This window comes from Vulpes vulpes, chromosome 12, assembly GCF_048418805.1.
Source record: "Vulpes vulpes isolate BD-2025 chromosome 12, VulVul3, whole genome shotgun sequence".
Taxonomy (NCBI): domain Eukaryota; kingdom Metazoa; phylum Chordata; class Mammalia; order Carnivora; family Canidae; genus Vulpes; species Vulpes vulpes.
In genome coordinates, this window is record NC_132791.1 from 115,630,751 (window position 1) to 115,654,242 (window position 23,492).

The window sequence follows — 23,492 nt, forward strand, 5'->3', positions numbered from 1 at the left end:
AAAGGAAGGGAGTGGGGTGTCTTACAGGGCCCTCAGGGAGCCTCCACACCAAACACAGGGGATTTGGGGGTTTGGTGCATGGCTTCTCTCCCCTCCACCTACGGCACAAGCTGTGTTCAGAGCAACCCCCCAGACTGGGCTCAGCACAGGAGACGCCCTTGACCATGAGGCCACATTGAGATAAAAGTCAGCGCGACAGCCTGCCCAAGGGCCACCTGAGTGTCAATGCTTCCATCCCGGCTACACGCTCTCCAGGGCAGGACTGCAACATATCCCTTTGTGACCACCCAGCACCCACCCCAGTACTGCCACACCCATACTCACTCACACACACACTCACACTTGCTTGATTTTGTGTCTCAAGGGTCCATAACCCTCCAAGCGGCCCTCCACGGACCTCAGGTTGAGAGCCCCAGGCTGGGATCCTGGTTTAGGGCCCCTCCAGATGGGAAGTTCAGCCCCCACAGTCCTGAGTGCCTCCTTGCCAGCCTGGAGAGCCCTGAGCCAATGAAGCAAGAAGGACTACAAGCTGGCTGCGAGGTGCACCAGTGCTCCTGATCACCGGCACCACTTTGTTCCTTCAAATAGTCTTTCGTTCAACTGCTGAGGCAGGGGAAAGGGGGCGGGTGGCAGGTGGATGGAAAAAAATGAAAAATGACTAAGATGGCCTGGTCTAAAAGGGGAAGAGAAATGAGCACTTCCTATGTGACCAGATCTATGCCTGGACCCACACAACCTTCATCTCCCATCCCGGCGACAAATTTGTTACCCAGAAAATACGCTAACAGGTCTGCTGTGCCAGCTGCAGAGCCACACACCCTCCCAGGGCTTATGTACTTCCGCCCTTCAGAATGCTGAGGCCAGATGCTCGCTCTGGGCTCGGCCCTCTGATTCCTCTACCCCTCCAGCTCACTGGCTCGGAGACGCTTCTGGGTCAGGCCTGACTCTGCCAACCACGCCACTGGCACAGGGGCAGGTAAGGGGCCTGAGATGCAGCAGGGGCAACCGTGCTGCTGCCCTGGGCTAGACCAGCATGCCCAGCCTTCAGGGTCCTAGAGCCACCAGGAAACGGGAAGGAGGGAGCGGGGAGCTGGCAAGCGAAGCCAGGATAAAATATTGATGCCCGTGTCCTGGTAAAGCGAAGAACGCTGCGTGTCCATGAATAAAAGATGGGTCGGAGGAGCAGGCTGGGCAGCAGATTAATTAATCTAAGTGAGTGCTCCGCTTTGTGTCATGGGAGAGTGGGGCGGTGGAGTAAACAGACTCACCTCCCGCTGCTGCCCCAGAGGGTCCGGCGAGCTCCTCTGTGCCAGGCAGGCAGCTGGGCAGGGCAGCAGCTCCAGGCCCAGGCTGACAGGGAGAGGGGCAGCGGCAGCCGGCGCTCCAGGCCCAGAGCAGCCTCTGTGCCCACGTGGAGGGCAGCCTCCCCAGCAGGAGGGAACCACGGAGCCCAGATGCTCTAGGAAGAGAGCTGTGACAGGTGCAGGGGCCTGGAGGTCAGCGAGGGGACAGCAGGGCTCCTGGCTCCTTCCCTGGTGCTTCCACTGCTGCCTCAGGGACACCGCCAGCACCTGGATAAGGGAGGGGGAAGGTAGGAAGAAGGTCGGTGGCGGCAAGTCCATGGTCTGGCATAGAAAGCCGGGTACAGGCTGGACTTGGCTGTTGGCAGGGATGGAGGACCACAGGTTCTGAGACAGGAGGAAGGGCAGGATGCAGGTGTAACTATTTCTGCCCTCGGAAAAGCTAACCCCAGGGTTCAAAGGCTTCCTGCCTTGGGTATGTGTTGGGGAAGGGGAGGGCCCACAGGATTCTTAGATGCAGCCCTGGAGGTCTCCCCAGGAGACAGTGCTCAGGACCCCTGCTTTCATCCATCCTCCACTCTACAGGGCGGCTTTCACCGGCTCTTAATGGTTTTGTTTTCTAAAGGTTACACAGGACTTTGTGGGATGGACATGCCCCTGGTCACACTCTCTGCAGGAGGGCAACAGCTCCAGCATCTGAGGTATCATAATGGATACCCTCCCCCAAGGGAGGAGCTCCCCATCCTCATGATGACTCCTTCCCCACCTCCCCCACCACCTCCACCAAGCCTCAGTGGGACCAGGCTGCCCTTTGCTCAGGACATCATCCTGCTGTGCTCTGTGTCTGTCCACAGCAGCCCCATCCTTAGAACCCTAGGTGAGGGCTACATCCAACTCCAGGTGGCCTCAGCTGACACCAGCCACAGCCCTGGGCAGGCAGCAAGGCACCTCCAGTCCGACCCATGGAAACTAGAAACTGGAACCTGACCTGGCCATGGGGAGAAGACCGTAAAGGTGGGAGGGCAGACATCATCACAGGCTGCTTCCCTCCAAAGCCAGGGTCACAGCCATGGCCTCCGTCTGCCTGCCACCCCCTCCCCACCACCCCCAAGCCTGCAATGGCCTCGCCAGACTACAACAGCCTCAGTTCCTCAGCATTTCTGGTCTGTCCTGCTCACTGAGCAATACATTGTGAGGAGCCTGCTGACATCTCTTGTGCTCCATCTCATATTTGTTATTTAACTTTTTTACACATAGTCCTGTCTCTTCCACTAATACTTAGCTCCTTGAATGTTGGAGCAAATTATTTTTTTGGTCCCATGATCTATACAGCCCAAGGCATACGGGAGGCACACTGCACAGCTGTTAGAATAAGTGAATGAACAATGAATGGCCGAGCCACCTGCCCTCTCTCCTAGGCTGATTTCGGGGCCGGGTCAGTCCCCCACTACCTGCCTTCAAGGTGGGAACAGTGCTTACTGAGAGCACCAGTCTGCCTCAGCCCAGAACCAGACAGGTGTGTGACAAGCATCTAACCTGCAGACACGTCTCTCCCGTTGGACAGATGACAAACAGGTTCAGCACTTGGCCAAGATCACCCAGCTGGCAAATGGCAGAGCCAGGATTGGGTCATGATCTGAGTCCAGGGTCCTTGCTCACACCTCTACATGTCGTTGGTGAGAAGCAGCAGGAAGGCAGGGCTAGGAAGCCTTAGCTTGCCTCACCTCCCAAGGAGAAAAAGAAGGGCTCTCTGACTGCAGACAATGGTCAGGGCTGGACAGACCCTTGTGCACAAGGGTGCCTGGGAACTGTGGGACAGGTCCCATGGGTGAGAGCAGGGAGCAGGCAGGTGGTGGAAGCCCTCCCCTCTGCCAGGGTTCTGAAAGATTCCCCAGGGTCTCGCCAAATCCACCCGGTTGCCAGTGGCCGTAAAGCTGGCTGCCTGGCCCCTACACCTCACCGTCGCCTGGACCTAGAGCTGGAAGGGGAAGGCAGATTGGGCAACCTCTTCAGCCCAGAAATAATGACAGGGCCTCTGGAATCCTTCCAGAAACAGGCACCAGACTGGCCTGGAAGCACATACAGTGTCATACACACTTTTCGGCAGTCGACCTCCGAAGCAGGGGCGTCTAGAACAGTGCATTTCTGGGGAAAAAAAAAAAAAGTGGCTGAGCAGCCTGCCATTTCTGTGGTCACAGTGCCACCTGTTAGCTGCACATGGCATAGCAGGGAGGGGCCGTCCTTCAGTGTCTGCAAGAACTTCCAGACCATTGGCATCCAGTCATCCATTGGACAAAGGCTTATTCAGGACCTACTGTGTGACGGGCATTATTTCAGAGGCTGCGTATACAGCAGTGAACAAAACAGACAAAAAGCCCTGCCTTTACGGTGCTCACAGTCTAGAAGGGAAACAAATAATTCATAAGGCCATACAGCATACAGTATGTGACCCGGGGAAGCTGGGGGGGCGGGGGGTGAGAAATCAGGAAGCAGGTGGGGAGTGCCCCTGGGGGTTGTGACTGTAGGGAGAGTGGTCAGACATGATCTCAGAGACTAGTCTGGGAGGAGATGAGGAGAGAGCCCTGTGGGTTTCTGGGCAGGAACATTCTAGACAGAAGAAACAACACGTGCCTGTTGTGTCTGAAGAACAGAAAAGGACCAGGGAGGATTAAGGGAGGGGGTCCGGACAGTGGTAGGAGGCGGGACTAGAGCCTGTAGGACCTCAGAGGCCACTTGCAGGGACTTTGATCCTGCAAAATAAGGCTTCACTGCAGCATTCTGAGCAGAAGACTGGCATAATGCAACTTGCATTTTAAAAAGATCTTCTGGAGGCTCCTGGGCGGGGGAGGGGGGGGCGCTCAATTGGTTAAGCCTCCAGCTGATTCTGGCTCAGGTCATGATCTCAGGGTCATGAGATGGAGCCCCACATCAGGCCCTGTACTCAGCAGGGAGTCTGCTTGAGATTTTTTCTCTCTCCCTCTCCCCCTCCTCCTGTGCGCTCTCTCTCTCTCTCTCTCTCTCTCTCTCTCTCTCTCTCTCGTCTCCTCCTCTTCCTCCTCCCTCCCAAAGGATCTCTCTGGGTGAGCAACCATGGGTGGAAACAAGGACACCGTGAAGAGGCCACTATAAGCCCCAAGCAGGAGATGGTGGCAGCTTGGCCCCCAGGGGGAACATGAGGCAGTGGGTGGGGAGGAGCAGCAGGAATTGCTGGGATGTGAGAGAAAGAGGAGGCAAGGTTGATCCAAGGGTCTGACCTAAACCACATAGAGACCGGTGCTGTCCTTACTGAGACTTGGAATTGGTGGACTTGGTGGGAGGAACCGGGAGTTCAGTACTTGCCAGGTCAGAGCTGCCTATTAACAGGGGGTGGGATGAAGGGGTTTGGAGCTGGGTGGGGGCAGGGGGCTGCCTAGAGCTGTAATCTGAAAGTCATCAGCATTTGGGTGACATTTAAAACCATAAGACTGGATGAGATCCAGGTGGGTAGAAAGAAAACGGAAGGGACCAGGGACAGAGCCAGGGAGCCCTCAGCTTCTCAGAATCATCGGGAAGTGCTGCAGGAAAGCACAAGAGAGTGAGGAGGGGGAAGAGGAGGCTGAGGCAGCGAAGAGAGTCCTCTGGGAAGCCCGGTGTACCAGAACCCACATCAAGAAAGAGGATGGAGTGAGCAACCATGTCAAAAGCTGCTGATCATCAAGTCAGGGCTGAGGACAGTCTACTGGCTTCTGTAACGCAGAGAGCAACAGTGACCCTGAGAGGAATGGTTCTGGTGACAGGGTGGGGACAAAAGCCTCTAGGAGGAAGTACAAGCAGGAATGAAAGGAGAGAAACCAGGAACAAGCTGAGACAATCTTTTGGTGTTTTTTGTTTTTTTATAAAAGGGAGGCAGGAGATGAAAAGGTAGCTGGAGGGGCACCTGGGTGGCTTAGTTGGTGGTCGGTTATGTGTCTGCCTTCAGCTCAGGTCATGATCCTGGGGTCCTGGGATGGAGCCCCGCAACAGGCTCCCTGCCCAACAGGGAGCCTGCTTCTCCCTCTCCCTCTCCCTCTGTCCTCTGCTCATGTGCACTGTCTCCCAAATAAATAAATAAAATATTTAAATTCTTTTAAAGGTAGCTGGAGAACAGATGGGGTCAAGAGGTTTGGTTGGGTTTTTTAAGGATTTATGTTTCAGAGAAAGGGAGAAAGAGGGCACAAGCCGGGGGAATAGCAGAGGGAGAGGGAGAAGCAGACTCCACACTGAGCAGGGAGCCCATTCTGGGCTCCATCCCAGGACCCTGAGATCATGACCTCAGCCAAAGGCAGACGCTTAACCAACTGAGCCACCCTCAGTTTTTTTTTTTTAAGGTGAGAAAAATAAGAATTTGCTTGACATCGACGGGCGTAACTGGGGAGAGAGGGGAAAAGCTATGGGAAGAGAGGTAGGGATGAGTCACGAGAGCACTGTCCTCGAGCAGGTGAAAAGGAATGAGATCCAGTTGTTCATGCCAATGAGATAGCACTTCGCCTCTGCCTCCCCTCCCCTGCCCCCCAATGGCTAGAATCAAAAACACAGTAACACTTGTGGGTGAGGACCTGGAGAAATCGAACCCCTTGTATGCTGCTGGGGGGCATATAAAATGGTGCAGTCGGGGATCCCAGTTTAGCACCTGCCTTTGGCCCAGGGCACAATCCTGGAGTCCTGGGATCGAGTCCCACGTCGGGTTCCCTGCATGGAGCTTGCTTCTCCCTCCTCCTGTGTCTCTGCCTCTCTCTCTCTCTCTCTCTATGTCTATCATAAATAAATAAAATAAATAAATCTTTTTTTTTAAAAAGGCAAGCCTTTAAAAATAAAATAAAATAGGGATCCCTGGGTGGCGCAGCGGTTTGGCGCCTGCCTTTGGCCCAGGGCGCGATCCTGGAGATCCGGGATCGAATCCCACGTCGGGCTCCCGGTGCATGGAGCCTGCTTCTCCCTCTGCCTATGTCTCTGCCTCTCTCTCTCTCTCTCACTGTGTGCCTATCATAAAAAAATAAATAAATAAAAAATAAAATAAAAAAAAATAAAAATAAAATAAAATGGTGCAGCCACTTTGGAAAGCAGTTCAATGGTTTCCTTAGGAAGTTAAACACGGAGTTAGCATACACCTGGCAATTCCAACTCCCAGGTATACCCAAGAGAGAGAAAGACATATGGCCACACGAAAAGGTGTACACAGATGTTCATAGCAACACTGTTCACGCCAAAAAGTGGTAACCCAACCGTCCATCACCTAACGAGGGGACAGACAAAACGCCGTCTTATCCACACCATGGAATAGCATTTGCTCAGAAAAAGGAAAGAAGTACCGGTACGGGGCTACGGCAGGGATGCATCTCGGCAACGTGATGCTCAGTGAAAGAAGCCAAATACCAAAGGCTACATCTTGTATGACTGTTTATGTGAAATGTCCAGAGCAGGTGACTTCGCAGAGACCAGGCTTCCCCACGCAGACAGTAGATTGGTGTTTGCCACGGGCTGCGGAGACGGAGAGCGGGGAGTGGCTGCTATTGCACTTGGGATGATGAAGATGTTCTGGAATTAGGTAGGGGTGATGGTTGCAGGACTCTGTGACTACGCTACAAACCGCTGAATTGCACATTTTAAAAGGGTGGATTTTATGCTTTGTAATTATATCTCGGTAATAATTTTTTTTTTTAAAGATCTGGTTGTGTAGATGAGAAGGGCTGCCCTAGCCCAGGAAAGAGATAGGAGACGATGGCACTGATGCAGGTGGGCAGGTGCAGGCAATCGTGAACATTCTCTCCTGGTGGCTTCTCTTCTCTCAGAGACCTGTGAAATGAGGTCATTGGCCAAGAGTGAAGAGGGAGGCTCCAGCAAGAGTGAAGGTACAGAACGATTGTAGAAGAGAGAGAAAGAGAGAGAGAGATTGGAAATAAATGGACTGGGAACATTTAGTAAGAGAGTGGGGCAGCGCTGAGGCCTCCCGTGAAGGAGGCAGAGGGCAGTAAGTGTGCTAGGTTCCCCCAGCCTTGAGACAGCATGGGGACGTGGGTTACAGGCACCGAGCTCCCCACACAACAGGGCTCTGGTCCCTGAACAGGCAGGTACACACATGGTTTGCTCTTGCAAACCCTAAAGGTGCCCACCTGTTCACCCTGGTGATTTTAAATGCACATTCCCTTCCACTCTGCAATTCCTCTTAGGGAATTTAGCCTCAGAGAAACTTGCAGGCAGAACAAGATGTATGTACATGGATGTTTCAGGCAGCACTATTAGTAATAGCAAAAAATTGGAAACCACCAGAATGTCCATTACGGGAGAAATGGTGAAATAAATCCTGGTTAGCTATGCTGTGAAGTCTTAGCCGCAGTAAAGACAACGGAGGAGCCCATATGTGTGACATGGCAGGATTTCTAAGATGCTTCGTGAAGTGGGAAAAGTCAGGCTGCAGAATAATGTGTGACATTAGGTAACCGTCGTCCCTTTTTTGTTGTTGTAAACAAAAAGGGTATTTATGTGAGCATATTTACATTATTATCAAACATAAAAGGTCTAGAAAGGATGCAGGGTAGATTGTTAGTGGTGCTTAATCTTGAGGAGTAGGTTTTGGAAAAGGAGTTGAGGGCGGTTAAGGGGTTGAAAGTGTTTTAGAGAGGGACTTTCATTGCTTATTTTATATGTTTCTTAAAACTTATAGCATGGAGCATAGATGCTTTTGTAACTTCAAAAGAATCACTGGGGCTCCCCATCCCATTCGCAGGCCCATTCTGCCCCAGCCCAGGCAGCTCTGTGTCCCCAGAGTCAGTGGCCAATCCTGGCCAGACTATGGCTGGGTCCTGACCAGTTTTCCTTTTGCCCAAGTCTGGGCAGAGGACAGAGAGCAAGCAACCGCCCACCCACCCCCCCAACCTCAGTCTCCTCCACAGCTGTTCCTCTCCAGCCACTTTCCAGGGAGGAAGGTATCTGATCAACGCACCAAACCAAAGGCACCAAAGGCCAGGGAAGCAGCTGCCACAATGACAATGGCAAGCACTTACGTGGCACTTACTGTATATCAGACACTATTCTCAACACTTCATATATGAACTTGTAACAACCCTACGGATTCCATGCTATGCAATCACTTCATAGCAGATTTTAAAAACACAAACACGGGGCACCTGGGTGGCTCAGTGGTTGAGCATCTGCCTTTGGCCCAGGTTGTGATCCCGGGTCCTGGGATCAAGTTCTGCATAGGGCTCCTCTGCAGGGAGCCTGTTTCTCCCTCTGCCTGTGTCTCCGCCTCTCTCTCTGTCTTTCATGAATAAATAAATAAAATATTAAAACACATACAGACACAAACAGGAAGGCTGCTCAAGTGGCTAAGTCTCCCACCCCAGGTGTCACAGCCCCGAGGAGGGACAACAGGCTGACCTGGGAGAGCTGCCGCCATCCTGGGAATCCACAGCCTAGGCCAGCCTCTTCTTCCTGCCTCACTCCCTCCCCTCAGCCCGCCGAAGCTCTGAGTCCTGGGATGTTCTTTTTTTTTTTTTTTTTTTAAGATTTTATTTATTTCTTCATGAGAGACAGAGAGAGAGAGAGGCAGAGACATAGGCAAAGGGAGAAGCAGGCTCCCCAAGGGGAGCCCAATGCGGGACTTGATCCCAGGACCCCAGGACCACACCCTGAGCTGGAGGCAGATGCTCAACCACTGAGCCACCCAGGCCTTCCACTGGGACATTCTGATACAGCCACGTGCCCTCGTCCAGGGCAAGCCTAAGGCTTCCCCAACCCAGACCCCAGGACCCACCAGTGCCTGGCACGTGGCTGGCGACACCTGGTGCACAGGGAGTGCTCAGCATGCATTTGATGAATTAATTGCTCTGTTCTCCCACCCTCACCCCCACAGTGTCCCCCTGGGCCTTGGTCTCCTCATCTAGAAAATGAGCGGGTGGCATGTGACCACCACCTCAGGACCAACATCAAGGTGCTGCTAAGAGAAGCCAGCGCTTATTCCAACAGGGAGACTCTCAAACGGTGGGACGTGAGGGTGGGAAGGCAGGAGAGCTTACGTGATGCCTTCCCTCCTGGGCATGGAGGCCGACTGGGAACACTCCACCTACCCACGAGCATAGACGGGTACTTCACCTGACATTCTCCACCCCACAAGGCTCAAATCTCCTCCAGGAGACAATTTCCTTGCACAGACACAGGCACTGTTCTATGGGCTCTGCAGCCCCTGCCTGGCTGGGTGTCAGGGAGACCACAGAAACTGCTCCTGACCCCTGGTCCAAAATCTTGGCACCCAGGTGGCCACCACAGGTGAAGGAGAGAGCACAGCCATACGGGTGGCAAGTGGTGACTCCCTGGGCCACAGCTGGCCAGGTGAGTCTGCCTGTGATTCAGACATAGGAGGGGGGTAGGCGTGCAAAGCTGTGTCTCCCAAAGTCTCCATGGGCCGTGCCAGCCAGAGGAAGCACTCCTACAGTCCTTGTTTACCTAGTCTGGAAAGTTCCAGGACAGCCTGGGGGGAACACAGGAGGAGGAGAGCTCACCCTATGTGCCAGGCACTTCCACACATGGGTTCACAGATGCCCCACACGGTACTGGCACCCCACTCCTCACAGACAAGGATGCTGAGGCCCAGAGAAGCCGGGGACAGGACCATGTCCCCAGCTGGGGCCTGAACTCCCCTCCCCAGGGCCAAAACCCATGCCTCTCCACAGAGTTCCCTCAGCTCTTGGTGAATGAGGGATTTGGAGCTGGGACTCAGAGGGCACCCTGGCCCTGTCCTGCCCCGCCGTGGGCTTCCAGCCTCAGTGCCGGAGCCAGCCTTCAATTTGGAGGCAGTAGCCTCAGATGTGTCCAAGGGGCCCTGGGCTAGAGTCCACCACTGGGTTCACTGTCGGTTCCAGAGCTCCCACCCATCGTGTGCCACCCCCCAACCCTGCATAGCCCCCCTCAGTTATAAATGGTCCACTCCATTCTCAACAGAGCTTCCTAGCGAAGCAAGAAGCTAACCCCAACCCTCAGTGTCACACGGCCAGACAACGGCAGGCTTCAGCCTTCACAGGAGGTCCAGCCAGCTGGACCCATTTTGGGACCCATCAAAAAATAAGGGGGGTGGGCCCCTTGCCCTCATATGCACCAGAGGTCACCCTTCAAGTATTTCCTTTACCCTTCCCTGGGATATATTCTGGAGCTCCAAGTTTTGAGTGCTGGCCCCAACCCACTCCCCACCTGGGGAAGTCCCTGGTCCTGGCACAAGTCCAGGCTCCCAGCAAACCCAAGACCCACGCATGAACCTCAGGAAAGGTGTCCCTCTGGCCTGCTTCATGCCACACAGCCACCTTAAGACACAGCCACACCCCCAGAAAGGGCTCAAACTCTAAGTGCCCCTGGTCCTCACCCTCCCCACTCCACCCCTCCTCCACAGTCCTGGGCTGCCCACAGGTAGGCCCCCACCCCCCACCCCCCAGGCTGCCAGCCCAGAAGAGCCAACAGACAGAGGATGAACTGACAGCCCTGCCCCCACCACCTCCTGGGGCCTGTTTCTGGGCCAGAGGCCAGACAGGAGATTTTCCTGGAACATCTAGGGCACAGAGATGCTGAGAAACCAGGGGGTGGGGGGAAGAGCCTAAAAGGAACAGCCAGAACGAGTGGGGGTTGGGAGAGGCTGCTACCTGGCATGTGGGCCGGCCACGTCCCCCTCCTCCCCAGTGTTCCTGGCAAGTGAAGTCTATGCACAGTAAAACTCCCACCACCCTCCCCACCAGAAAGCCACCAAATTCCAAGGCCTGACTCAGTTCTGCCCCCTGGGAGCTCTGTGCCTGCTGCAGGCTGGCAGGGGCTCCTCCAATTCCTGCTGCATCCCTGGGGCCTCAGACTGCTGGCTGGCTCTTCACTCAGAAGCCAGTGCTGATCCTCACCCTGTCCTGTCTCCTGGGGGCCAGTCCCAAGCTTGTCAGACAAAATGACAAGTATCCAGCGAGCACTTAAAGGCACTGGGGGTAGGGGGTAGTATTTGAGTGTGAGTGTGTGTGTGTGTCTATAAGCATATGCACATGTGAGCATTTGTCATTATGTCTGTAAGAATGAGAGTGGGTCTGCACATTTGTATAGATGTGTGCGTGTGCATGTGTCTGGGTCTGTGGTGGGCCTGACCTCCCTCTCTCCCGCCCAGGGGTTCTCAGGTCCCTTTCCCCTGAGAGCAGCCCAAATTAGACAGGACTGTTGCCAGAGCCTTCTAGGGTACTGAGTGGAGAGGAGCTCACGGGGACAGAACAGAGGCCCTCAATGAGCTCCTGCCCCTACCCCTGCCCCTGCTCCTGCTGGGTCAGATCCCTGGTCTGACCTCAACTATCATGACTGTCCAAGCCCAACTGCTGGTGAGATCTGCCTCAACTCCTCCCTGCCCTGGGCTGGGCTGGACTCTTATCTTGCAGCTGCCCCTGCCCTCTCCCAGGGCTCTCTCCTGGGGCTCAGTTCTGCAAAAGTGTAGCCCCTGAGGACTGGAACCCCTTCCACAGTTCATTCACTGTCAACCAACTTGGCTATTTCCACCTACAGCTCAGCTCGGAGCTCTCCCCAAAACATGAGGCCTCCTAGTCTGGCCTGTGGGCCAACACCCTACCTGCAGGAACCTCCAAGTCCCTGGAAAGCCACTCACAAGTTCAGGTTTTCAGGCTGAGAGGCACCAATGGCCCTCTGTTTGTTTGCAGAACCTGGAGCAGAGCAACATCTCCACAGACCAACAGCCAGCTCCCCTGGCCAGCTCAGAGGCAGCTCTGCACCCCTCTGTCCCCTGCCCAGGTCCCCAGGACCCCAGTGGGCCAAGCCACCATCCATCCATCCTTCCATCCATCCAAAAATGTATATTACCTGACAGTGCCAGGCCTTGGGGATCCTGAGGGGGACCCATTATTGTCCTTTTCCCTCTCAGGGTAGGAAAAGGTCTCAGAAAAGGAGCAGCTTCCAAAGATTGTTCCAAGACAGTGCTGACGAATGGAACTTTGTCACGACCTAATGTTCTCTATCTGCACCGCCTGACAAGTCTGTAGCCCCCCAGCCACAGCGGACACTGAGCATTTAAAACGTGGCGAGTGTGGCTAAGGAGTGAATTTTTAATTTTACTTAAATGTACTTATTTAAATGTAAATAGTCACAAAGAACTAACCACTGGCTGCTATATTGGACAGCACCGTCCTAGGAGCTGTGGGAGCACAGAGAGGGAAGGAGAGGCTTCAGGGAGGAGACAACATTTGGTGGGACCAGGTGGGACTCCAGAGTGTTCTTTCAACAAGTACTTACAGAGAGCCGAGAAGGGCCAAACACTGATGATATAGCAAGAGCTACCCAAGTCAGGGAGGAATTGCCACCGGGTAGTATTAACCAAGTAGAGCGTGCTGCCTCCCAGCCCAGACGAAGGCCCCATCGCAGACAGTGCAAATCGGGGAAGACGTCCTAGAAAAAGTAGTTTCTAAGATGAGGCCTAGGGGAAGACTTCCAAGAAGGGAAAACCAGCTTGTGCAAAGGCCCTGAGGCAGCAGAAAGCCTGGGGAGTATTAAGGAGAATAGGAAAGCCTTCACGCAGACAGCAGCCAGAACAGCCCCCACAGCACAGCCCCGCGCTGGTGGCCAGCCAACTCACTCATTCTTCTTCTCAGATGTCCACTGGAATGTACTTAGCCCCAGGCGGCCTCATGAGCATATTTTGGAAAATCCTGTCACAGTCTCCAGCCTGGCCAAAGGCTTCTCTGACCTCCTGCATCCTCTCTGAGGTCACTACTGGGTGGGGCCTGAGCCATTATCCCTCCAGGAGTTCCTGACTCATCATGGAAAAAACTGAAAAGCCCAGTCTTCTCAAGAATCAGTCCAATGCTAGAGGGGGAGGGCAGCTGTGACCCCAGCTCCAGGACACAGGGACAGTGGAGGGCGGCAAGGAGCGAGTCAGAGACAGAAGAGAAGGCAAAACAGAGACCCGGGCAGAAAGTGAGGTGGACACTGAGGGTAAGTCTACAGAGACAGGAGGCGGTGATCACAGACACAAGGACAGACAGCCCAAGCCAGCAGGACAGAGATACACCCACCAGTGAAGCTAGCGTAGGCCAAAAACAAAAGGCCACTCTTAGGTACACACAGCTGGCGGCTGGCTGCCAGGCTGCCAAAGTCAGCCAAGGACTAGAGGCCGACCTGGGCAGAGGTGGGGTGGGGTGCCCTGCTGCGCTGAGCTCGGGGACACAGCCACCGGCTGCACCCGCAGGGCCGGCCGCGAGGGGGCGGCGTTGCTCCAGCCACTACCCACGAGGCCAGAGTCCAGCTCCCCAAAGATGGTCAAAGTCAGACTCCCTCCATCAGAGGCAGCGGACCTGGCACCAGCCTCACTGAGAGGTGTGAGGGACTTGGGGGGTACCCAGCGTATCCATACCCAAGCCTGGGGACCCTTCCTCCCCCCCCCCCGCCCAGCATATCCTCAAGCCTGCCCCTTCCTTTCACATTCCCCATCTCCAGCCACCTTCTCCCTTTCCAGATACCTGCAGACCTGGGGGGGGGGGGGGGGGCAGGGGGTGCCTACCCAGAGCACTGAAGGGCAGAGCCAGGGATGCCTGCCAATCTCCCTGCTCTTGCTGTAAAGGGTAGGAGCAGATGCTAGGTCCTGCCACAGGGCCTGGTCCCCTCCTGTTCATCCTTTCTCTAGTAGGCTCTTGGGTTCAAAGCATCCCTCACATAGATACAGAGACCTTGGCCGAGCCCATGCTTTTCAGCAGGCAGCAAGGGGCAATGATGGAGTGCAGTAACAGAACCTACTCTCCGGTGCAGGGCTGCAGTCAGCGGCAAAGATGTCCAAGTCTCAGGTCACATCTTTTGAAGGGCCCTTAATAAATCAATGTGTCAGAAGAAGGCGGCCACTGTGGGGCCATCACATATGCAAGAACCACCAATGAGCACCAACACTGTGTTCAACACTGTATGTGCTTCAGCTTACATCTCAAATCGTTGTACCCATTTTACAGACAAGAAAGCTCAAAGAAGGGGCAAGCCGGGTGACTCAGTGGTTTAGCGCCGCCTTCAGCCCAGGGCCGATATGGAGTCCCACGTCGGGCTCTCTGCATGGGGCCTGCTTCTCCTTCTGCCTGTGTGTCTCTGCCTCTCTCTCTCTCTCTCTCTCCCTCTCTCTCTCTCTCTCTCTAGGTCTCTCATGAATAAATAAATAAAATTTAAAAAAAAAGAAAGCTCAAAGAAGCGCCTCCTCTGATGATTATTCCGTAGGTGTGGGTATTTCTCAAAGCTCCGTTTCAGGCTTCTCCTCCTCTTTCTGTATATATATTTCTTGAGTAGCTACATCCACTCCCATGACCTGGGCCTAATTCTCAAACTAAGCCTTCTGCTTAGATCTTCCCCATGGATTCCAGACCAGTCTATCCACCTGCTTCTCCAGGCCCCTTGTATGTCTTCAGGAACCTAACGCTGTATGTGCCCAACCATGACCCCTGATCTCCATGTAGTGAGTGACGTTGGTACACCCATAGCACCCCTCAGCCAGCCTCCACCATTCCCAGCCCAGCCAAGCTCTGCAGCCTGACGACTGTGCCCCCACACCCACATGCGAGCACCGCTTTCCAGCCCTGGTCCATCTCCTGGCGAGGCCCCACGGTCCTCCTTCCCCTCCTTCCATTCCGCACTCCCAGCTCCTCCCTGTTGTCACTCCTGTCCAACCACAGCCAGACTGGTCTTTTCAAAACATAAATGGGAGTCGCATCACTCCCCCACCTAAACCCTTCCAGTGGCTTTGTATCGCTCTCAGGGCAAAGTTCAAGGCCTTTGCTCTGGTCTGAGCAGCCATGATAACCAGCCTCCTGCTGCAGGGACATTCAGGGTCCGGCCAGCCCAGTGCCATCCGCTCATCACTTCCTCCAGCCCAGCAGGCTCAGCACCGGACCCCTCCCTGCCCAGAGGGATTACACTCTCCCTCCTTCTGCCCTCCAGCCTTCCTGAAGCTTCCACTGGGGCAGTGTTCTCAGAGCCCTGGGAACCTCTCCTTAGCCTCTGGGAGGATTGCAGGTGGAACCATGCCTTTGGCCAAGGGTGAGCTCGGAGAGGCTCAGGACCAGGTCTGTCTGGATCACTGCTGGGTCTCAGGCCCCAGAACTGAGCCTGCACTCAGGTGGGTGCCAAATGAGTATTTGCTGATCCACTTTGGCACCTTCCATGCCTCCTGTGGGAACCCGTCTCTTGGCCACTTCTTCCTACTGAGCTGAACTCCTCTCAGGCTCTTGTAACAACTTCCATCAGGGCAACTCAAAGGTCCTGCGGGAGGGTCAAGCAGCCTCCCCTCTTCCTATGTCCAGCCTTTCGTCTTTCCACACTCCTCTGAATTCACCTCAATGCCCTCACCTGCCCCTCTCAGGTCAAGAGACTTCTCAGGGACCTCTCGGCAGGTGGCCAGGTGCCACCTTTCTTCCTCCAAGACCCCCAGTTCCAAAACCCCCAGTGTCTGCCTAAACCACAATAGTACTGAAGCCTACACATACTATGTTTTCTCCTATACATGTACACTAGGATAAAGTTTATTTATTCCATACAGTAAGAGATTAATAATAAAAAAACTCAACTATAATACGCGGGAGTAAAAAGTATGCAAATGTGGTCTTTTTCTCTTCAACAGTCTTATTGAGCATACACACCATCCTGTTGGCCATTATGTGAGATGAGAACACACCTACAAGACGAGATAGAGTGAAGTCAATGAGGTGGGCACCGGAGGTAGCCTTATACTAGTATCTTGTGACAATACGCAAGAGTTATCACCTGCTACCCCCACAGCTGACGTCAGATAACTGAGCCCCAGGATGAAGGGTGACTACTGAACACTGTTCCTGCCCTGCCCCCAAGAGGGTGTCACTGTCCCCTCCGCCTCCAGATCCATGTGCCCCAGCACCTCAGGCCTGGCATCCTGAAGAGTCTTGGGCTGGGTGTCCTGTCTTTGATTTGTTTTATAGCCTTGCATGTCCCCTCGCTCTGGGCTCATCTCTCCTTTAGCAAAAAGAAGTGGGTCAAGCATGGGATGACTTCTGAGGTCTCTCTTAGCCCTCAGATCTTGTATGTTTGTTTGGGCTGCTATAGTAGGTACCATAGGCTGGGCAGCTGCAACAGAAATTTCTCTGCTCATAGTTCTGGAGGCTGGAAGGCCAAAATCAAGGCATCAGCAGGGCTGGTTTCTTCTGACACCTCTGTCTTTGCTTGCAGATGGCTCTCCACCCTGTCTCTCTTCACACGGTCTTCCCTCTGTGCCTATCTTGTTCTCATCACTCTTCTTGTAACAACACCAGCCATATTGGATTAGGACCCACTCGTTTGACCTCCTTTGACCTTGATGGCAACTTTAAAGGCCCCCTCTCAGGCAGCCCAGGTGGCTAAGCAGTTTAGCCCCGCCTTCAGCCCAGAGCCTGATCCTGGAGACCCGGAGGAGTCCCATGTCAGGCTCCCTGCATGGAGCCTGCTTCTCCCTCTGCCTGTGTCTCTGCCTCTCTCTCTCTCTGTGTCTCTCATGAATAAATCAAGTCTTAAAAAAAAAAAAAAAAAAAAAAACACTGGACTTCTTTTAGGGTAGCCCCAGTGGTGCAGTGGTTTGGCGCCGCCTGCAGTCTGGGGTGTGATCCTGGAGACCTGGGATGGAGTCCCACATGGGGCTTCCTGCATGGAGCCTGCTTCTTCCTCTGCCTGTGTCTCTGCCTCTTTCTCTCTCTCTCTGAATAAATAAATGTTTTTTTTTTAAAGGCCCCCTCTCCAAGTACAATCACATTCTGAGGACAGGGGTGAGAATCTCAACATATGAATTTTAGGGGGACACAATTCAGCCCACTAACACATCCCAAAGAGGTGATTACCCCTTGCTGAGTCTCAGGACAATGGTGAGGACTACTAAGGTAAAATGTGTAAAGTTGGTCACATGCCTGATGTTCAATGAACACTAGATGTGGTAATCTGCTGGTGGTAGGGATGATGATGACACCAATGAAGACAGTGATGACTTTGGGAGAGGTCTCTGGATTGGCCTAGGCAGAAGAATCATGCCTTCACCAGTGTCGCTGTGGGGAAGGCCTCACTTGAAGGTTTATGCATACATCTCACCCTTGCTCCTGGTCTCCTATGTGTACCATCCCACCTGCCAGGTGAGGAGCTGAGGGCAGCCCCAAGCTCTGGCCTCTCGCTTCCTCCATGTGTGCCCAGTATGCCCCTTACAGGGGTAATCACTGACCACTCCCAGGCACAGTGGTGGCAGGACAGGTGACACCTGTCAGGCAGGACAGGTGACATGTTCCAGGAAGAGAGATGAGTTCAGGGGACTGCAAGAAACCAAAAGGTCTAGGTACAGAACACCCAGGAAAGGCAGGGCCTTGGAGGTCCTTTACATTGTTGCCTGACACCAATAGGGCCCCACTGATGGGTTTTCAGCAGGGAGAGGTGTGATCAGAGGAGTAGATGAAGTCGGGATGGGGTGGGGCAGGACCAGAGGAAAGAGCACCTGCTCCTGGAGCTCCCTCGGGGTGGGGTGGGGAGATGTGGAGAGGTGGGCACAGCAGAGAGAAGACTGGCACCTGGATCTATGAGACCCTGAGGAGGCAAAGGTCAGGGCTCAGTGATGGATGGGAAGTGGGGAGGAGGAAAGGGAGGTACCAAGGGTGACTCCAGGGCAGATAGGCGCTGAGAGGAGGGAAAGCGGGCAGGGGAACACATAGGGGGAAATAAAATCAAGAACTGAGTTTTGGACACAGTGCTTCTGAGATCCCTGTGAGATGTCCAAGGGGAAGGCAGGTGGCTGCATGGGCTATCTGGAACGCTGAAGTCTAGGGGGAGGTAGAGCAGAGGTAGGTGGAGGGATCTCCCTGGAGGGAGCTAAGCAAGTGACTCTCCACTCAACTGAGCCTGAGGTGTGGAGGGGAAAGAGGCAAAGGTTGGAAACAGTCCCTGAAGAGCAACAGGACTTCTAACCCTGACTTCACGCCCAGATGAGGGCCATAAAGTGCAAGTGAAGGAGGGTGGCCCAGTCACCCAAAGGCATGTGATCAGGGACCAGGGCTAGATGGAGGGCAGCTGGGTCTTCAGAGTTGGGGTGGGGGCACCCCCACCCTTCTGTTGAGTCTGCCATCTTTACAGGTAAGGGATCAAAGGGCTAAGCCCCACACAGGGTATCCAAGCCCATGCGACTTGGAACCCAAAGGAAAGGTGTCCACAGGGGGATTCAGGATCGTGGAAGAGGGGGTGTCCACACTGCATTCTCCTGAGTACTGCTGAGGACCACTCACTTCAGTCTCTTCCCTCCTCTCACTCCCCCTAAGGACTGTGGTCCTCTTTCAGAGTGCCGGGGTTCCTGAGAAGTCAGAAAGAGCCCAGTGAGGGAGGGAGGGATGGTTTCAGAGCAGAAGCGTGAGATGGGGAGAGAAAGCGTGCCTGGTGAACACTGGGCTGTTCGAGAGGATTCCTGCCCCCAGGCAATCTAGGGCTGGGGTTTGGCTCAGGAGGAGCAGCAAAAGGGCAAAGTGGAAAGGCAGTTTAGAGTTTAGCAAGAGAATGGTAGAAATGATGTAATTGAAGCAGACTAGAAAGGAAAATGAACGCAGGAGGGGACTGGAAACAGAAGTCCTAGTGATAATCTTTTTTAAAAAACTCTTGCTCTGAAGTAGTTGACTGGATAGGACGACAGGAAGGAAGATCACATGCAAGGGGTGGGGGAGGGCAGGGGCTGGCCAGGAATGGGAGCCATTCCCACTGGAGATCCTGGATGCTCTGGATTTTCCCAGGCAGTTGGCAGAAGCAGAAGAGAAAAGAAGGGGCAGGGCTGGAGCACAGCTGGCTGAAGGGAGGACTCTGGGGACTGGGAGACTCGGGGCCTCTGGTTTGATGACAACCCCTCGGAAGTAGGATGAACTGTTCAGGAACCAGCTGCAGGCACAGGGAGAGGCAGAGTGGGCTTGCAAGTTTTCCCAAATGGACATCTGACCCAGCCCATATCAGACAGTCAGGAGGGAGAGCGTCCAGCCAGGATTCCGGGTTCCTCGTGGGGCAAACTCCCAGGTGGGCCTCCAAGGAGAAGGTGTCCAGGACACTCCGCATGGAATCACATGGATGCAGTATGCACATTTTCTGCAGGAAGAGCTCTCCCAAGCAATTCGAAGACATGTGCGGCCCCCCAAAGTTTGGGAGACGCTGGCTGAATGATCTTTGGACGCCGTATCCAAACTCAGGCAAAGGGCAGCATCCCAGGGCCCATTTCCTGGAACATCTGCCAGGCGCAAGGGAAGGTGCTGGCAGGAAGGGGTGCAGCAATGTTTCCCAGCTTGTCTCCTCTTGCTTGTCACTGAGCACCTCCCCTGAAGGTTCCCCAGCCTAGAAATAGTTGGGAGCCATAACACACACCTGACCATGGGCTGGATGCTGGGCAAACACAGGTGAGAAGAGGCCTCATCTTTGAGATGCTTGTGGTCCTAAGGGGTGTTTCCGTCTTCCCACCTGGCAGCACCCAGGTGGGGCACAGAGGAGACAGTTCAGGCTTTCGCACTCTCCCTCAACTGGAACACCCTTCCTCTCCCCACAACTCCCCCTTACAATCCTGCCTGGACTTTTCACCTACTTAACTCCCCTGCTCCCAGAGCAGGAGCAGCTCCAGATTCAGATGTCACTCCCTCCGGGTAACCTTCAATCCTGGCCCTAAGAGACCCTGAATAACCTACTTGACATTTTTACATCTCTTTCCTATCTGTGAAGTGGAGAGATGCTGGGTTTTTTTTTCCAGCTTTATAAGTTTCTTTAGGGGATCCCTGGGTGGCTCAGCAGTTTAGCACCTGCTTTGGTCCAGGGCGTGATCCTAGAGTTCTGGGATCGAGTTCTGCATCAGGCTCCTGCATGGAGCCTGCTTCTCCCTCTGCCTGTGTCTCTGCCTCTCTCTCTTTATGTCTCTCATGAATAAATAAATAAAATCTTCAAAAATAAATAAATAAATAAATAAATAAATAAAATTAAAAAAAATAAGTTTCTTTAAATTTATTTATTTGAGAGTGAGCGAGCAAGCACAGGCAGGGTCAGAGGCAGAGGGAGAGAGAGAAGTAGACTCCCCACTGAGCAAGGAGACCGATGCAAGGGCTCAACCCTGCAGATACTTAACCAACTGAGTCACCCAGGCACCCCTTTTTTCCCCAGCTTTATAGAGATATATCTGACATACAACATTCCATAATTTTAGGGTATTTAACGTATTGATTTGATACATTTATACATAGCAAAATGATGACCAACACAGCATAAGCCAACACACCTCCTTCCTGTCACGTAAGTACCATTTCTTTTTTGTTGTGAGAACATTTAAGATCTACTCTCTTGGCAACATTCAAGCATATAACATAGTATTATTAACTCTAACCACTCTATTGTAAATTTGAGCCTCAAACCTTGTCAATTTTTATTATTGATATAATTTGACATATTATTTTCACGTGTATGAAATAATGATTCAATACTTGCATATATTGCAAAATGACCACCACAATAAGTCTAGCTAACATCCATCTCATACATAGTTAACAAAAATAATCTTTTTCTTACAATGAGAACTTTTTAAGATCTACTCTCTCAGCAACTTTCAAATATACAATATGACATTCTTAACTATGGTCACCGTGCTATACTTTACAGCCCCAGGAAAAAATGGAGGGTTTGGTTGCGGCGTCAGGGGAAAAGGAGAGAGAATCCCAAACAGACTCCATACTCAGCACAGAGCTCAATGCAGGGCTGTCTCATGACCTGAGCTAAAATCAAGAGTTGGATGCTTAACCGGCTGAGCCACCCAGGTGCCCCAGAATGGAGGTTTTTTTAATAGTACTTAGTTTATATGGTTATTTTGAAAATCAAAGAAGAAAGTCCACATAAAGCAGCTCAGTGCAGTGACTGGCAAATAGGCCAGATTCAAATACACACTTCGGTAGTTTTTGTGGCTTGCTCCTCTGCCTGGCTGGGTGGGAAGTAGGATATTGAGGCATTACCCTTCCAGAAACGAGAGACAGAACCAGGCATAGAGAGGCCTGGGGGAACTGAACAGACCAGTGGAGGAAAGGAGAGGAGGTGAGTTTAGGCCCGGGACTCTCAACCTCCCGTGAAAGAGGCTATAGGGTCTGGTGGCCCTGAATTCTAATCACAGCTGTCCCCAACTGGCTGTGTGACCTTAGGCAGGTTACTTGACCTCTCTCCATCCTAGCTTTCCCTTCTATGGAGTGGAGATAGTGATATTAAACTAGGGACAACTGGGATGCCTGGGTGGCTCAGCGGTTGAGCATCTGCCTTTGACTCAGGGTATGATCCTGGAGTCCCTGGATCAAGTCCCACATCAGGCTCCCTGCATGGAGCCTGCTTCTCCCTCTGCCTGTACCTCTCTGCCTCTCTCTGTGTCTCTCACGAATAAATAAAATCTTTAAAAATAAATAAATAAACTAGGGACAACTATCATTGCCTATCCTGCTTGCCACACCCTGAAAAGTGAAAGGGCAGTGCTCCATGCACATCCTGGCTAGGATCTCCCTCTTCCTCAGAACTTTGAACTAACAGACACAGCAGGACATGGCAATGGCTCGTGGGGGCTAAGAGTGAAAGGACGTGTGATGTTGGCTGAGGCTGCCACCACAAGCTTTGTTCCAGTAGGACTTAGAAGCAGAAATCTCAGTGGGCTGTGCAGCCTGGCTGGTGCAGAGGGGAATGGCTGGCAGAGAGAAGCCAAGGTGGCAGAAAGGCCACCTTTCTGAACCTTTATAGGCAGAGCCATCTTGATGCCTGTGAGCACCCCCAATGCCCAATCTCTGGGTATCCAGGCAACAAACACCTTTGTCACCCTGAGGTCAGAAAAGTTGTATCTGGAACCTGTATCCTGCTCAAAGGCTTATCTTGAAATGAAAGCATTAGTCCAGGGGTGCTTCCTACTGATGATGACAACGGTGTGGAGAACCCAGCACAGGTATAGGGAATCTCAGGAAGCCCCTCCATCCTGCACCATGGCCCAACAGGCTGGGATGACCCCAGGGATCCCACGTGGCTCAGGGCACATGGGAGTGAGCAGCTGAGCTTACCGAGCCCTCCCCACCTCTCCTCTCAGCACACCCAGCCAGTCTTGGGCACCTGCAGACAACCCAGCAGTGGCTGATCAAGGTCAGGTGGATAAACCCACAAGATGGCACAGCCAGAGCTGAGAGTGGGGGCAGAAGCCGCAGCGGCAGCACACTTGGGAGGTGCAGCTTAGCGCCATCTAGGTGAAGAAAACAGCCCTGGAGCCTGAATGCCTGGCTTTGACCTTCTGTGTGACCTGGAGCAAGTCACATACCCTGATCTGTCTCCTGGCAATAAAACAAGGATGATAGCAGAACCTACTTCCGAGGGTGGAAGGAGATGTAGAAAGAGACCAGAGAGGTCACCACGGGCAAAAGCCATGGAGGAGACAGACCATAAATGATGCAACTGGCACCCAGAAGAGAAGCAGCCAGAAGGAATCGCTGGGCTTTGCTACAGGGCACGTGGAGGCAGGCCTGGTGCTGGGGCTGGGCACCCCCTAGCCACTGTCTCTGGATCCCCCAGCACCATCTTCCCTACTCCATGCACTACCCTGCAGCGCACCTGCACCCCATTCTTTCCCACCCACGCTCAGGCTCTCGCTCCTCAGAGAGGCTCCCCAAGCTGTCCTCATCAGCCACAACTCTCTTCTCACATTCTAACAGCTTTCATCGTGACGTCAGAATTACAGGGAAACCCTGCAAGCACAGCACAGCTGGCTTTTCCTCCTGTCCTCCAGACACTTGCTACCGCTGTCCAGGAATGAGGGCAAGTTCAAGCTCATGTCTTTGGGGATGGAAACAGGATGTCGGAGAAGTAGTAATCTCATGATGATCTAGAACCTTATCATTTCAGTACAAGTTCAGGTATAATATAAGCTTCATTCTCTCTACTTTCTGAGACAAAAAGAGGATCCTTTTTTTTTTTTTTTTAATTTAAGTAATCTCTACATCCAGTGTGGGGCTCAAACTCACAACCTTGAGATCCAGAGTCACATGTTCCTCCAACTGAACCAGCCAGAATTCACTCTTTAAATTCAGGGGGTTTTTTTGTTTTTTTTTTTTAAGATTTTATTTACTTATTAATGAGAGACACACACAGAGAGAGAGGCAGAGACACAGGCAGAAGGAGAAGCAGGCTACA

The 23,492-nt window shown here is 53.1% G+C and overlaps 1 long non-coding RNA gene across 1 annotated transcript in view; it reads right to left on the reverse strand.

Annotated features, from left to right (window-relative positions):
- Positions 1 to 3,318: 3,318 nt before the first annotated feature.
- The window catches only part of LOC140594691 (uncharacterized), a 59,905-nt gene continuing 39,731 nt past the window's right edge, over positions 3,319 to 23,492 (reverse strand). The window contains exon 3 of the long non-coding RNA XR_011995803.1: positions 3,319 to 3,446. This is a non-coding gene — a long non-coding RNA (uncharacterized lncRNA). The remainder of the gene's footprint in view (positions 3,447 to 23,492) is intronic.